At 43.9% G+C, this 13396-nt stretch overlaps 1 long non-coding RNA gene across 1 annotated transcript; it reads left to right on the top strand.

Annotated features, from left to right (window-relative positions):
- The first annotated feature begins 438 nt into the window (after positions 1-438).
- Positions 439-6995, top strand: LOC119384179 (uncharacterized). The gene is made up of 4 exons (XR_007415246.1): positions 439-787; positions 853-915; positions 2378-2471; positions 6943-6995. It is a non-coding gene; the product is annotated as an uncharacterized LOC119384179 (long non-coding RNA).
- Positions 6996-13396: the final 6401 nt, after the last annotated feature.

The raw sequence follows: 13396 nt of genomic DNA, 5'->3' as shown, positions 1-13396 counted from the left end.
CAGAAAGGGCGTCACTCGCAACTAACTTTATTCCCAGAACATCATTCCCAGAACATCAAAAGCATTGCCTTTGAGATTTGTACAAGGGTGGCTAGAATCCAGCCACACTACGTGTATTTTGCAGGGACTCAGTGATGACCGTTGCCTCGGGAGTTAGCAAAATTTTCTCTAGTATGCCAAGAACAAAAAGTATAGTTTGAAAACTAAATACAATGAGTGATCAAATAGTGCCGACGCACCTAAACTTGTGTGCAAAGCCATAAATACATTTAATTTGCAATACAAAAACATCCTGTATGATAACACGACACTGCTGCCACCTATGTTTTCTTTTTAGTCGAGCCTGTTAGTCAGCAGTTGCAACAGGCCTCGTTGTACTACAGATGCTTCGCCCGCAAGCACATGTGCTCTGCAGTGACATATTACCGTGTTGATAGATATTGTGTGCGTTTATTGTGTGCTTATCGTACTTCACATTCGTCGACTGGATATTTTGCGCGTTTCGGAACGTCCTCCCGCATTGATCAAGTGGGGGATGATGCATCGTCGTTCGTCGCCACTCAGAACAGCCTCATCGGACGCGCTGCTTTGTCTCCGCGCTCAAAAGTGCTTTCTTGCTTCGTTTATCGATTACCCACGTTAATCGCGCGATTCAATATCGAGTGTACCTCCAAAGACAATCCACTTCCAAGTGTTGTGACAAGCGGCGACCGCGGTTGTACAGGAGCGGAAGCGTGAGCCTTTTGACGAGCGACTGTGAAGAATGCAAAGCCAGTGCCAAACTTCGGTAAGTTGAAGAAAGTCGCTGAACTAAGTAACTTAGTTATTCATTGAGTGAGGACTGTTGTGCAGGAATCGATAGCACGGGCGGCGTGTTGGCACAGCGAGGATGAGAACGAGAGACCCGATAGACAGGTATGTTTGGTGCTTTGAGCGCACTTGCATTTACATCACCGTAAAAGCCGGTCGCCGATTGCGTTGATTACATGTTTGAAGGATGCGCGTTGCGGCTACGCGATCCTATCCTTCGATCATGCAAGCCTCGTGTCATTGCGCTGTTATTCCTTGGATGTTTACTGTACGAGATCATCGCTTGAGAGTATTTCTACAATCCCTTGTCGCCGTGAAGAAGTGTCTGCCTTTAAACATACGGGTTGTCCCTTAGCGTTTTCACGGTGGTGATACCAGAGGAGTTGACCAAACTCGGTAATAATGCGCAAAAGTGTCACAACACTGCGCACGTAGATAGAAAAACACACAGCCCTGTCACGCACACGCGATGATGGATATGTTTTTGTGGTTGCGTTCCCGAGTCCTTTTGTCGGAAATCCATGTAATTGCTCCGTGGTTAGGATTTCAACGTAGCTGCATCATAAATGTTTTAAGGGAGCTCACTTGAAGTAAATGTATTTGAGTGAATTACGTTATGTACTGGTACTAAGTGTACACTCCAACAACTGCGTGCTTAATTTGAAGAAGCACATGTTTATATGAAATAATGTTAGTAGAAGAATATGTAAATTCGATTAAGTTAAGCTAACTCATGCCACTCTTTGGTGCAGTATTTGTGTTTGAGAAAAGTGCGTGAACTTCTTTTCTGCCATTATATATTTTTTCTTTGCTGCTTGAAGCACACCAGCTTCTCTATCACGAATAATTTAGACTGTGCTCATGTAGTGAGAATGTTGCTTGATTGTGGGTTGGTTTAAGTCGTTGTATTTTCACGCTTTCTTTTTTACATCAGCATGGTACCGATATTGCCCTCTTACTTGTATGAGGACTCATAACCAAGGTGTAGTATTCAGTAATTTAGTATTTATTTAGCTTTGTAAAGTCAAGAATTAAAAGAAAGAGATCTAAATTCTTATATATTCATATGTTTCCAGAAGTTCTCAGAAAAGTTGCAGAATGTGTTTGGTTTTGTGAAGGGCTTACATAACTAAAAAAAATCAGATAGCTCAAGTGAACAAGACAAGCTAAATGTGAATTCGCTTTAGAGTACCAAAAATGTGTTTCCTAAATTGACGCAATACATATGTATGGCTCGTTCCCACCTTGCACCATGTGCTCATGTACCACGCACTCTTTGCAAATGTTTTTGTCATGTGGATCACCCATATGCATGTTCTGGGTCGTGCTTATTACGTACATGTGTGAATGTTGGACATGCAGTGCCACTCTTTCGATAGTTGCAAGAAGTGGCTAGTCCACTAATACCTGTTCTGATTGTGCCCTGATCCCTTCATTCAAGGATCAACTTTTTTAATGTATCGATATACACTTGCCTGAAGACATGTTTGGTACTCGCTATCTGTGTGTGGTAGGGTTTGTTTTGTGTGAAAATAATCTTTTGTGGTATCTGTCATGTATGTATCAGCGATGACAGCTGTTCACGGCACCGACACAGAGGACATATTGCAGTGCAAGATAGGAGCGGTCTTCCTGCAAGCCCAGACAAGCCATATTGAGTGGTAGGAATCTCTTTTCATCACTACAATGGGACAGTTTTGGCGCATAGCACATCTCGAGATATAGCATATACTGGCCCTTAGCTTAGGTGTGGGAAACCTATCTCCTGCACTTTAGTGCAGTGCATATTATTTAGTTTGTATCCGTTGAACATGGAACATGAAATAGTTTGTATTATTTAGTTGTAATCCTTGAACATGGATTGACGCCAGAGCCAACGTTTTGCACTTGAAGTTGTCTTCATAAAGGGAGCAACTGGTGCTTCTTGACATTGCTGTCTTGACGAAGGCAAGTCTACTTGTTGAAAAGTTGGCTGCAGCGACATAACCTCTTTGAGGACGTTTTGTCTCTTCAAGCGTCCTCCATCTTCCACCGAACACCTGTTTTGTTTGGATTGCCATGAAACTGTGCGGGGAAATCTTACTTATAATGATGTTGTTATGTGTATTGTTGCGATGCTAGCTTTTACATTCAGAAGTTTCGAGGGCCATTGCAAAGTAACATTGAGAAAGAAATGAAATCTGAAGCCACAATAGACAATGCGAGAAGTTTTGTAGCGCTGATATAGGTTTTCATGCTCCCCATTGGTTGCAGGTAGCATCTTGAAAAATCCTAAAATTTTGTCAGTTTTGTGTGTAAATCACAGAAATGAAAAAAGAAGACAGTGTCATAATTATGGAACTCTGTTTGCTAACTATAAAAATACAAGTATTGCATTATTCAAGAAATCAGTGGATTTCTAGTGATTTTTTTTGCCATGTAGTTTGGAGCAGAGTGAGAAAACTTTAAAAAAATGTTATCAAGGGTTGACATCTGGCCTTCATGGTAAGACATCCTTAGGTTTAGCATAGAGACCTGTGAAGATGGCACAAGAAGGAGAAACATGTACAGGTGCTAAATTTCAACAATTACTTATTTGCACGTGGATCACACTTATGCATTAACAAAAAGAAAACAAAAACTCAGGCATGGACAGGTACAGCTGCATCAAAGAAAAATAGTTCTTTCTTTGTTAAAGATAGTGATGGCACACTAACACAATCTCAGCTAACATTATTAATAGTTGCTGATTCAATGATCAATGTAGTAGTTTGTCAATGTGCCTATGCACAATGAAACTCTTATCAAAGTGTAAAGCAACCACATGTGCTCCAATGTGCAGCTGACCAGTCATCGCTGCCTTTCTTTACGTTGTTTCAGCGTTCCCTGAGCTTTTCTTTTTTTTTTTTGAGACACTACCTCATTTGCCCTACATAACGCTTACCACATGATAGGGGTTTCTGGTAAACGGCGCCTTCTTTGCAGGGCACGTAATGTGTCCTGTGATTCTTAATGCAGCCAGGCGTCCTTGTGAGTATCTGGTTGCTGCTTTTGCTTAGCTTAGAATCATGATTTGAGGCCATGAGCACAATGCTGATGTTTACCCAAGCACCAACCGTTTTTATGTTGTCGGATATCCCGTGCAAATATGGCTTAGTGGCAAAAATTTGTCGTCCATCAAGATTAGTCTTTTTTTTGCCTGGCAAATGCAAGGTGGTTTTCTGAGTAGGGCATCTGCAACCGGTACAGAAAGAGGGGCAGGATATCCTGCTGGCATCCGGTGAGTTCTTGAAATGAAGGCTCATCCAAAAGAAATGGGAACAGGATTTTTTAGTGCAATATACAAGCACAGGGGTTTTAAGGTATGAGGATGACTACCTCTTTATAGATTACCACAAAGGTTCTGTCGAATCTGAAGCCACTAACATCGTAACACTTGCACGTGATTACTTACACCCAATGGTGCTTACTCTCGAGCGTCGGGCGAGTATTGTACTATCAGGTTCTTGAATGTACGATTTAATATGCATAAAAACTGCATGCGCTAGTCATACGAACTGAGGGGAAACAAGCCATTCTTACCTTTTAGTTCCTCCCACTCAATAATGGTAAAAAGGTGCATTGTCTGACGCTGCCTCGATAACGCCTTAAAAAATCCTGTTCCCATTTCTTGTGGACGAGCCTTAATTATATCCTGCTTGTGGATGCAAGCAGGATATCCTGCTCCCCTTGCTGTACCGGTTGCAGAAGCCCACTCAGAAAACCACCTTACAGTTGCCAGGCCAAACAACGCCGAATCTTGATCGCCGAACTATGTTTCCGCTATGCCACATCTGCACAGGATATCCGACAGCATAAACACGGTTGGTGCTGAGACAAACATCAGCGTTGTGATCCCGGCTTTAAATAAGCATACTAAACTATGCAAAAGCATCAACCCAGTTGCTCAAAGGAGGCTTGGCTGGAATACGAATCGCAGGACCATTACATGCTTTGCAAAGAAGGCATCATTTATCAGATACCCCTATTATGGGGTAAATAGGGAAAATGGGCCATTGTCTCAAAGGAAGGCTCAGGGAACACTGCAACAATGTAAAAAGAGGCAGCAGTTGCCGGTTAGCCACACAGTGATAATACTATACTGTACATTAGATTGATTATTGAATCAGCAATTATTCATTATCTTTGCCAAGATTGTGTTAGTGTGCCGTCACTATATGTAACAAAGAACTATTTTTCCTGGGCGCAGCTGTGCCTGCACATGCCTGAATTTTCTTTCCTTAAATTATAAATATGTATGATCTGAGTCCAAATAAATTACTTGAAAGTTAGCACCTTTGTGTGTCCCTCCTCGTCCTGCCTTCACATGTCTCTGCGATAAACATTAACGTTTCAATATTATGTGTAACCACACGTTCTTGCATAGATGACGTCGTCTACAGGCACTGACAAACAGCAAAAGGAGGCAATGAAACATATATTCTACCGCTATGTTATGAAGTGATGCAACATTGAAAATTGACTTTCATGCAAAGCTGTAGGGCACACTTTCACAGCGTATTCTATTGCTCTATTTTTCTATGTTGTGGACCTTAATAGTCCCTGTTCTGACCTTACTGCTATGTACAGGTTTATGGTGTTTTTATAGGTTGTGGTGCAACCATGTTTTAAGCAATGTCGTGCAACATGGGAGTACCCATTTCCTTCTAACAAAGCATTGTTGTCAGATGATCGAGAAGCCTGAGAGTTTGATAATCTGAATTGGAGATAGCCTTGATTAGAAAGCATCGGATACTCAGATGTTTCATCACATTGTTTGGAACATTATCACACCACAATCTATAAAGATACCAGGAATCTGTGCATATTGCACAGTTCACGACACAGGTTGAGGCCTACCACAGAAAGAGAAGTGTAATGCACTGTGTAATGGTGCCTTGAATAGCCTTGTTTGACAGGGAACATTAATTGTCGAATGAATTCATACTATTGTGGAAGGGTGTACATTTTAGCAATACTTGTAACTGGGCATTTTGGTACATACTCAGGAGGGAACAGGAGCGCGAGCTAATACACGGACAGCGCTCCTCTCTTCTTCTGTGTCGGTGTCTTAGCTCGTGATCCTCTTTCCTCCTGGGTGTTCGTTTGATTACTCCATTTAGCTGTTTGCACATGCACTGTAGATGATGTTATCTCTGTGCGAACACTTGGGTGCAGATGATATTTTAAGCGTCTGCGTGATTTCTAAAAAAAGTTAGTTGTGAGTTTAGCGCTGCTATGTGCTCTTTCCTTTAGCAGCTGTGATATCCTGTCAAGATGTTCAACAAGTACCGACGCACTCCAATGTGGATTCTGCTGTTTTTCTAAAAGACAAGTGATCAATTTCATAACTATGCAATATTGCTAGCTAACATTCATAGAACTTTTGTCGCCTCTTCAAGGTACATAATGAATGTACCTTTAGCTATCGAATAATATCGAAAGTCACCAGGGGTAATAATACAAAAATGCTTTGGCTTGCTTTCTCTAATGCCTTGTTTTCAAAATATTTGTAGAAATGACCCATAACTTGTTACAGCATGCATATCGGTAAAATATATGTAGGTTCTTACAGAACCCACCATTTCATGATTCTTTTCACTAGAATTTAGCATTTCTCTAGCTGTATCACCAAGACTCAGCTCCACATTCCACTTGCCTATTGCTCAGATTCACCTTGCACAAGCTGAGCATGAGCTACAAATTGTTCTGTGATAGTTTTGTTTAAAACAAAGGAGGTGGAATAGGCTCACTGATGCATGCAGCAGTCATGCATGGAGTACCATTTGAGTAGCGAAAGGACGTTATTATGAAATGTTACATCAAAGAAGCTAACAGAGCTAATTGGTCTGTCTATAATAGCTGGCCAATCTACGAAACCACAGCCCTCTGAAGTGATGTATAGTGGTTTGTTTTATGTTTTTGATCAAAGCAGCATGAAGCCAAGGCTATGTAGTTGGACATTGATACAGATGGATTATTCAGTTAAAATGGTAACAATTATACCACTGTTTTAGAAAAAAAGGCATCAATCATAAATTGCAAGATCTGTTCACATGCTGCCCTAAGCTGTATGCTTCAGTGCCAAACTAATATTAACACTTTCACTTGCAGGTTTCAAATACAGCAACTGTACCACCACGACAGTGCAGCACAAGAGACCCTATCTTCAGTGCTGAGCCAGAAATTAAATAGAAAAGCGCTTTCTCCTGAAATCTTTCGTCTGGTCTTATTTCGTATGTTTGTTATTGTAAAAGAGCGCTTTCATAGGAAATACAAAATTTAACTAACTAGCCCCATTTATTGTCCTATTGAAACTAAATAGCTTGACAATTTAGCGCTCGTTTACAAATGCGTGTATCATAGACATGCAAGATTATTGATTGGCTTCGAAAGACTGTTACGTGTAAAGAACAATGGTGATCTAGTCATTGCTCGAAATGGTCTGCTGGCATTTATGTGACAATCCTCTAAAGCATGCACACTTTCGTATTATTAACCACAAAAATATTTATTGACCTGTGTGCAGCAAACATGCTGTTGCTGGCATAAGGCCTAAGTCTGCAATATGGTGTTTAATGTCAACCTAATGCATATGTTCAGTTGCGTTTCACTAGACAACGGCCATTAGAAACTCACACGTCAGTACTCCATAGACTAACGCTAGACAATCGTCATCAGAAACTCTAACGTCATGACTCTATAGACTAACGGTGGCCAATTACTATTAGACTCGCATTAGGTGTGCATTAGAAAGCGCATTAGACTGGCATTAGACAGTGTAATGATTCTGATGTCTAAAGACATTAGTCTGTTTATTAATACTCATTAAATTTTTTCATAAGGGGTGCGTGTCCGTTTTACGCGTTTTTACACACGCACCAACGTTCTCGAACTCTGTGACCGGAACTAGGCCACGCTGATGCTGCTTGACACATGAGTTTTTGCATTCTCTTGTTGCCCCAGCACTAACACAATGCTTAAAGATGGATAAGCTCCATTCCGCACCGCATTATAAAAGTTAAGTAGACTTCAAGTGCCCTGTGCGGAACCGCGACGCAAAAAACTACAGCGCGTAGCAGACGCCCCTCGCTTTCCGCGCGCTTCCCGAGCGCGGAAAGCCCACGGGTCCGGCGCAGCGGCGGCGCGGCGCGAGAGTTCACCGCAAAAGGCCCACGCGGGAGCCGGCGCTTTGGACACTCCCCCTATTCTAGGTCACTCTAGCCGGGATGCGCATTTGTAATATGCAGAGCGCTCAACGCATGGCAACGGCCGCAGCGCGCTATTGGCTGCGCGCACACAGGGACGCCGTCGCGGACTTCCGCCTAGCAACGGCCGCCTCGCCCTCGCCGACGCGACGATGCACTCTCGTTCTCGGGGTGCCTTTCGCGGGAATTTTAAACGGTGAACGTGCGCCTCCGGGGCCCGTGGAATTTTCGTCGCCGCCTGTGCTTTCGCCTTGTTGTATTTTCGCAATGTTGGGAAGCAGCCCCCACTTCGGGGCAGCTTTAATTGGGAGACCCCGCGGCCAAAAGAAGGAAGAAGGGCAACTCGGGGGGGGGGGGGGGGGGGCGTTTTCGGGGTTGCAACCGCAGCGGCCCGCAGTTTGGAGGCGACGACGCGTACGGCAAGAGCGGAGAACGTTCTTGACATCGTCGTTTTACGACCTACACCCCCACCCCGTGAAAGAACAGTGAAAGCCACAGGGACCGTAACCCAAAACACAGGGAAGGCCTTTTCTCCCTCTGTTCTTCAAGTCTGTTGCACGTGCAGGGTGCAGAGAAAACTCTTTTGGACTGTGCTTGTTGTTTCTGTATTTCTATTCTCCTTTTCATTTTCCCTCTCTACGAGAGCACTGTAAATAGTGAACAAATAAAGCAGTCTTCGTGAAGCGTTCAAACAGAGCGGACGTCTTGATTTTGTGTCGTCCAACCTAAAGAAAGTTTTTGCCTGCTCTCGCGCTGACCGAAGACGCCGCCGTCGCCGTAGGATTCGACTGTGCTTTGTGCATTTTGCTTTGTTAGAGTGTGCGTTTGTTGTCTTTTATTATTTTTTTTCGCGGCTGTTCTTTCCAACGCATATCACAGCCCTGCCACGCCGGTGTTGGACGGCTATGAGTACTGAAAACAGCGCATGTGAGACGTCGGCGCGCCGCGCGATCGAATGCGTTAAAGACAGTGAGAGTTCGTCGCCGGACGTTGACGTGCTTCGGGCGAACATCAGTGATGCACAAGACGCCTGCAGCTGGGTACAAGATTACGGCTTGAAAACGAGCACATCGTGGGTTGTGGACTTCGTCAAGTCAACAGCAAGGTGCGAAAGGTAATACAAAAATTATGTTTCATAATTTCAAAAATAACTTGCAGCATCTTCTGTGATAATTTAACTTCTTGTTTTGGGGATAATGTCCAATGATGAGCCGTCTCAATTAAGTTGTATTATGTGTGCGCTTGGCCCTCTTTATACGTGGCGTAAGCGGTTGGCGAAACAAAATCGAAAATTGCCGCAGCCACATAAGTAATTGTGTTCTAGTTATTTTCCTATCTTATGGCGTAGGTACCATAGGATGGGAAAATATTCAGAGCAATCAGAACGCAATGTGAACCAGATCTACATTATGATTGGATCTCACGAAAGTATTCCACAAACCTGCACATTTGGCCCCACTCACTTAGGTCACCAACTTAAACCTGGGAGAAAGATCATACAATTACAACCGATACTTCCTAACGAATAGGAATGTTACCTTCAACATGGGGGGACTCGAGTCTGAGGTGAGGAGCACGGACAGTTTAGTTACATCTCAGGGCTCCATGATATCGCTCATGCTCTTAATCTCATTATGACAGGATTGTCAGAAAAACGTGAAGACATCGAAGGAATCAATTGCTCCGTATACACGGATGATGTTGCCATATGGATCTCGCAAGGCAGTGATGGGTAAATAGAACAGAAATTACAGGAAGTGGTAGATAAAGTGGAAGTCTACCTCACAGGCACTAGGCTTGAATTTTCACCAGAGAAATCAGAACTCCTTTACAGACCCATACTTAACCAGCAGGTGGCCCGGAGATACAGACTTGCACGAAAAACGTGGGGGGCATCCCCATCATTGAACAAGTTATATGGTCCTTGTACTCAAAATTGAGTCGAAGGGAAATAACAGCAATACTCTTATAAAAATAGTGACTAAGGTCACTAAGGCAACTGGCTGATCAGGAGAATCACAAACAAGTATCACGGAATGAAGGAGGCTAGCATTCTTAGGCTTAAATGGAACAAGACAGAAAAGGACAAAATCAATATGTTCGTAAGGAAAGCTTTTAAGCAGACCCTAGGCTTGCTCGAAAGCACCAGCATAGAGAGATTAACGCATCTGGGCATACATAACACCTTAGAAGGATTGACTGAAGCTCAGTTGGAAAGAATTGCCAGCACCTGGACTGACAGAATATAGATAAATTACAAACAACAACCAGCAAGGACCCAAGGTTGCATCGGCCAGAGATTGGGAGCCAGAGTGACATTGCCAATTTACTAAAAAAGAAATACACCCCAAAATTCAATTAAGGCAGTAGAACGAGCACAGCTAATACGACCTAACTGAGACGGCTCAAGTGCATGCATACTACGACCTAATTGAGACAGCTCATCATTGGACATTATCGCCAATTAAATCACCACAGAAGATGCTGCAAGTTATTTTTGTAGTTATGAAACACCATTTTTGTATTACCTTTCACACCTTGATGTTGACTTCACGAAATCTACAACCCACGATCTGTTTGCCTTCAAGCTGTAACCTTCTACACAGCTGCAGGCGTCTTGTTCATCAGTGATGTTCGCCCGAACCACGTCAACGTCAGGCGATGAACTGTCATTGTCTTCAACGCATTTGATCGCGCGGCGCGCCGACGTCTCACATGCGCTGTTTTCCGTGGTCATAGCCGTACAACACCGGCGTTGCAGGGCTCTGCGAAATGCGTTGGCAAGAACAGCCGCGAAAAAAAAAAAATTAAAAAAACACAAGGCACACTCGAACCCACGGCGATCACGTCTTGCGACAACGCGAGATCACAAAAAAAAAAAACACTGGCGACAACACATATATTCACGTGAAAGCGTGTTCAGTGTTAAAAAAATAAACAAACGCAATCAGTCCAACACAACAACGATTATGTCTTGCGACAACACGAGGGCTCAAAAGACACAGCAGACAGCACAGATATTCAAGGGCGAGCGTGTTCACTGTTAAAAAAAGAAAAAAAGAAACGCACAGTAGAACACAACGGCCGATCGCGTCTTGCTGCAGCGCCAAGACAGTGGCGACAACACAAATGCTCATGGGCGAACGTGTTGACCGTTATAACAAAACAAAATGCACAAAGCACAGTCGAACCCTACGGCGACGACGGTGTCTTCGGTCAACGCGAGAGCAGTAGTAGCAGTTCACAAGCGGCGATGAAAATTCCACGGGGCCCGGCGGCCGCGTTCACCGTTTAAAATTCCCGCGAAAGGCACCCGAGAAGGAGAGCGGCGTCGTCTCGTCGTGGCAGCCGTTGCTAGGCGGAAGTCCGGAGCGGCGTCCTGTGTGCGCGCAGCCAATAGCGCGCCGCTGCCGGCGCCATGCGTTGAGCGCTCTGCATATTACAAACTCGCAGCCGGGATAGTACAGCCATCGCCGCTAAAAACACACACGAACTTTCAAACAGCTCTAAAAATGGACAACTATGTCCATCTAGCGGAAAACATATCAAGCCAACGCTGGCTTTCCAGAGGAGGCGTCGAGGCGTTGATCAAGCAAACAGCACACGCTAGATAATGTGCTGCCATCTGCGAGGCATTGTGAGACTCTTCATGGCCCCCGAGATGGAAAGCGCGCGGCGTGTATCTTGGCGGACATGCGACTCTTGCTTTAGATCAAAAACCTGTATGTACCATTCGCGCGCGCGCGCGCGTGTGTGTGTGTGTGCGTGTGTGTGTGTATCAATACACATTAATAAATATGCACTTAGTGGTTGAAGTACGCACTAGGGGCCGGATTTCGCTATTGCGTTCAACTCTTAAAGGCGAAGCTTAAGGGTCCCCCAATTTTTGCTCATAAAACTTGTGCCTTTTCCTGTGCCACATAGAGTATTGTGGCACAACATTTTTGCTCGAAAAAAATTTTGACGACCATGGCGCCCCCTCGAATGTCGCTTGTATTTGTTAAACCGTGCCTTAGAGAAAAATGTGTATAAAATCCATTTTTTGTGTGTTGAGCTTCGAAACCACGCTTTCGCCATCGCAGAGGTTCTGTTTAGTTGTCCTATTCTTTAATTCCGAAAATGTTCAAAGTTCGTGATTTTTTCTTGAGCTATCTGGAACTCTCCCTAACCAATATAAATAATAGTATGATTTTCAGGAAAGTGTATTTTAGTACAAAGATGTTTAGGGGTAAAATAGACTTCAAATCTTCCCGAAAAAAATTGTGAAATTAGAGAAAATATGCGATTTGTCGCATGTTTGACCGTATTTTTCATACTGATGCGGTACAAGTAAAAATCCTCGTCATGCAACGTTTGATAGCAGACTACATCGCTAAGTAATGAAGAAAGTCTAATCAAATCATTTTTTGTTTTAAGGAAGAAAATAATTTTTGAATTTGGCCCTCCGAACGCGTCCTGCATTTCTTTTTGTAGGTGCTTCGCCGCAAAGCACGTGGTCGCCCTTGCAGCTGACACTCGTCACAGGCAGAGGCAAGATGCGAGATGTATGTCAGTGACTCTTGAGTGGTCGAAAGTCTTGTGGCGTTGATGTCAGGGCGACGAGTAACGAATTCGCGTTACAATGGGAGCTTGCTTGGCGGGCCCAATGGTAAGTATGGATACTTAGGGTTAACAGCGCAAAAATAACACACGGCGGACAGGAAAAAGACGAGACAGCGCTTGTCTCGTCTTTTTCCTGTCCGCCGTGTGTTATTTTCGCGCTGTTAACCCTAAGTATGCACAACCAACTAGCCCAGTCAGCCACTTTAGTAAGTATGGACGCGCGAGAGCAGCCTATGGCGCCGTTGGTACAATGTGCTAGAGGGCCGTCTGCACAATTAGCATACGCATACTGAATGAAATAATGCACATTGTATACACTTCTTTGTCTTGGTATACGTGTTGTGCAGACGGCCCTCTAGCACATTGTGGAAACGACGCCATAGGCTGCTCTCGGGCGCCCATACTTACCATTGGGCCCTACAAGCAAGCTCCCATTGTAACGCGAATTCATTACTCGTCGCCTTGACATCGACGCCACAAGACTTTCGACCACTCAAGAGTTACTGACATACATCTCGCATCTTGCCTCTGTCTGTGACGAGTGTCAGCTGCAAGGGCGACCACGTGCTTTGCGGCGAAGCACCTACAAAAAGAAATGCAGGACGCGTTCGGAGGGCCAAATTCAAAAATTATTTTTCTTCCTTAAAACAAAAAATGATTTGATTAGACTTTCATCATTACTCAACGATGTAGTCTACTATCAAAAGTCGCATGACGAGGATTTTTACTTGGACCGCATCAGTATGAAAAATACGGTC

The sequence above is a fragment of the Rhipicephalus sanguineus genome, chromosome 2, assembly GCF_013339695.2.
Source record: "Rhipicephalus sanguineus isolate Rsan-2018 chromosome 2, BIME_Rsan_1.4, whole genome shotgun sequence".
Classification (NCBI taxonomy): Eukaryota; Metazoa; Arthropoda; class Arachnida; order Ixodida; family Ixodidae; genus Rhipicephalus; species Rhipicephalus sanguineus.
The sequence above is the reverse complement of the archived record's forward strand: the minus strand, read 5'-3'. Positions and strand labels throughout refer to the sequence as shown.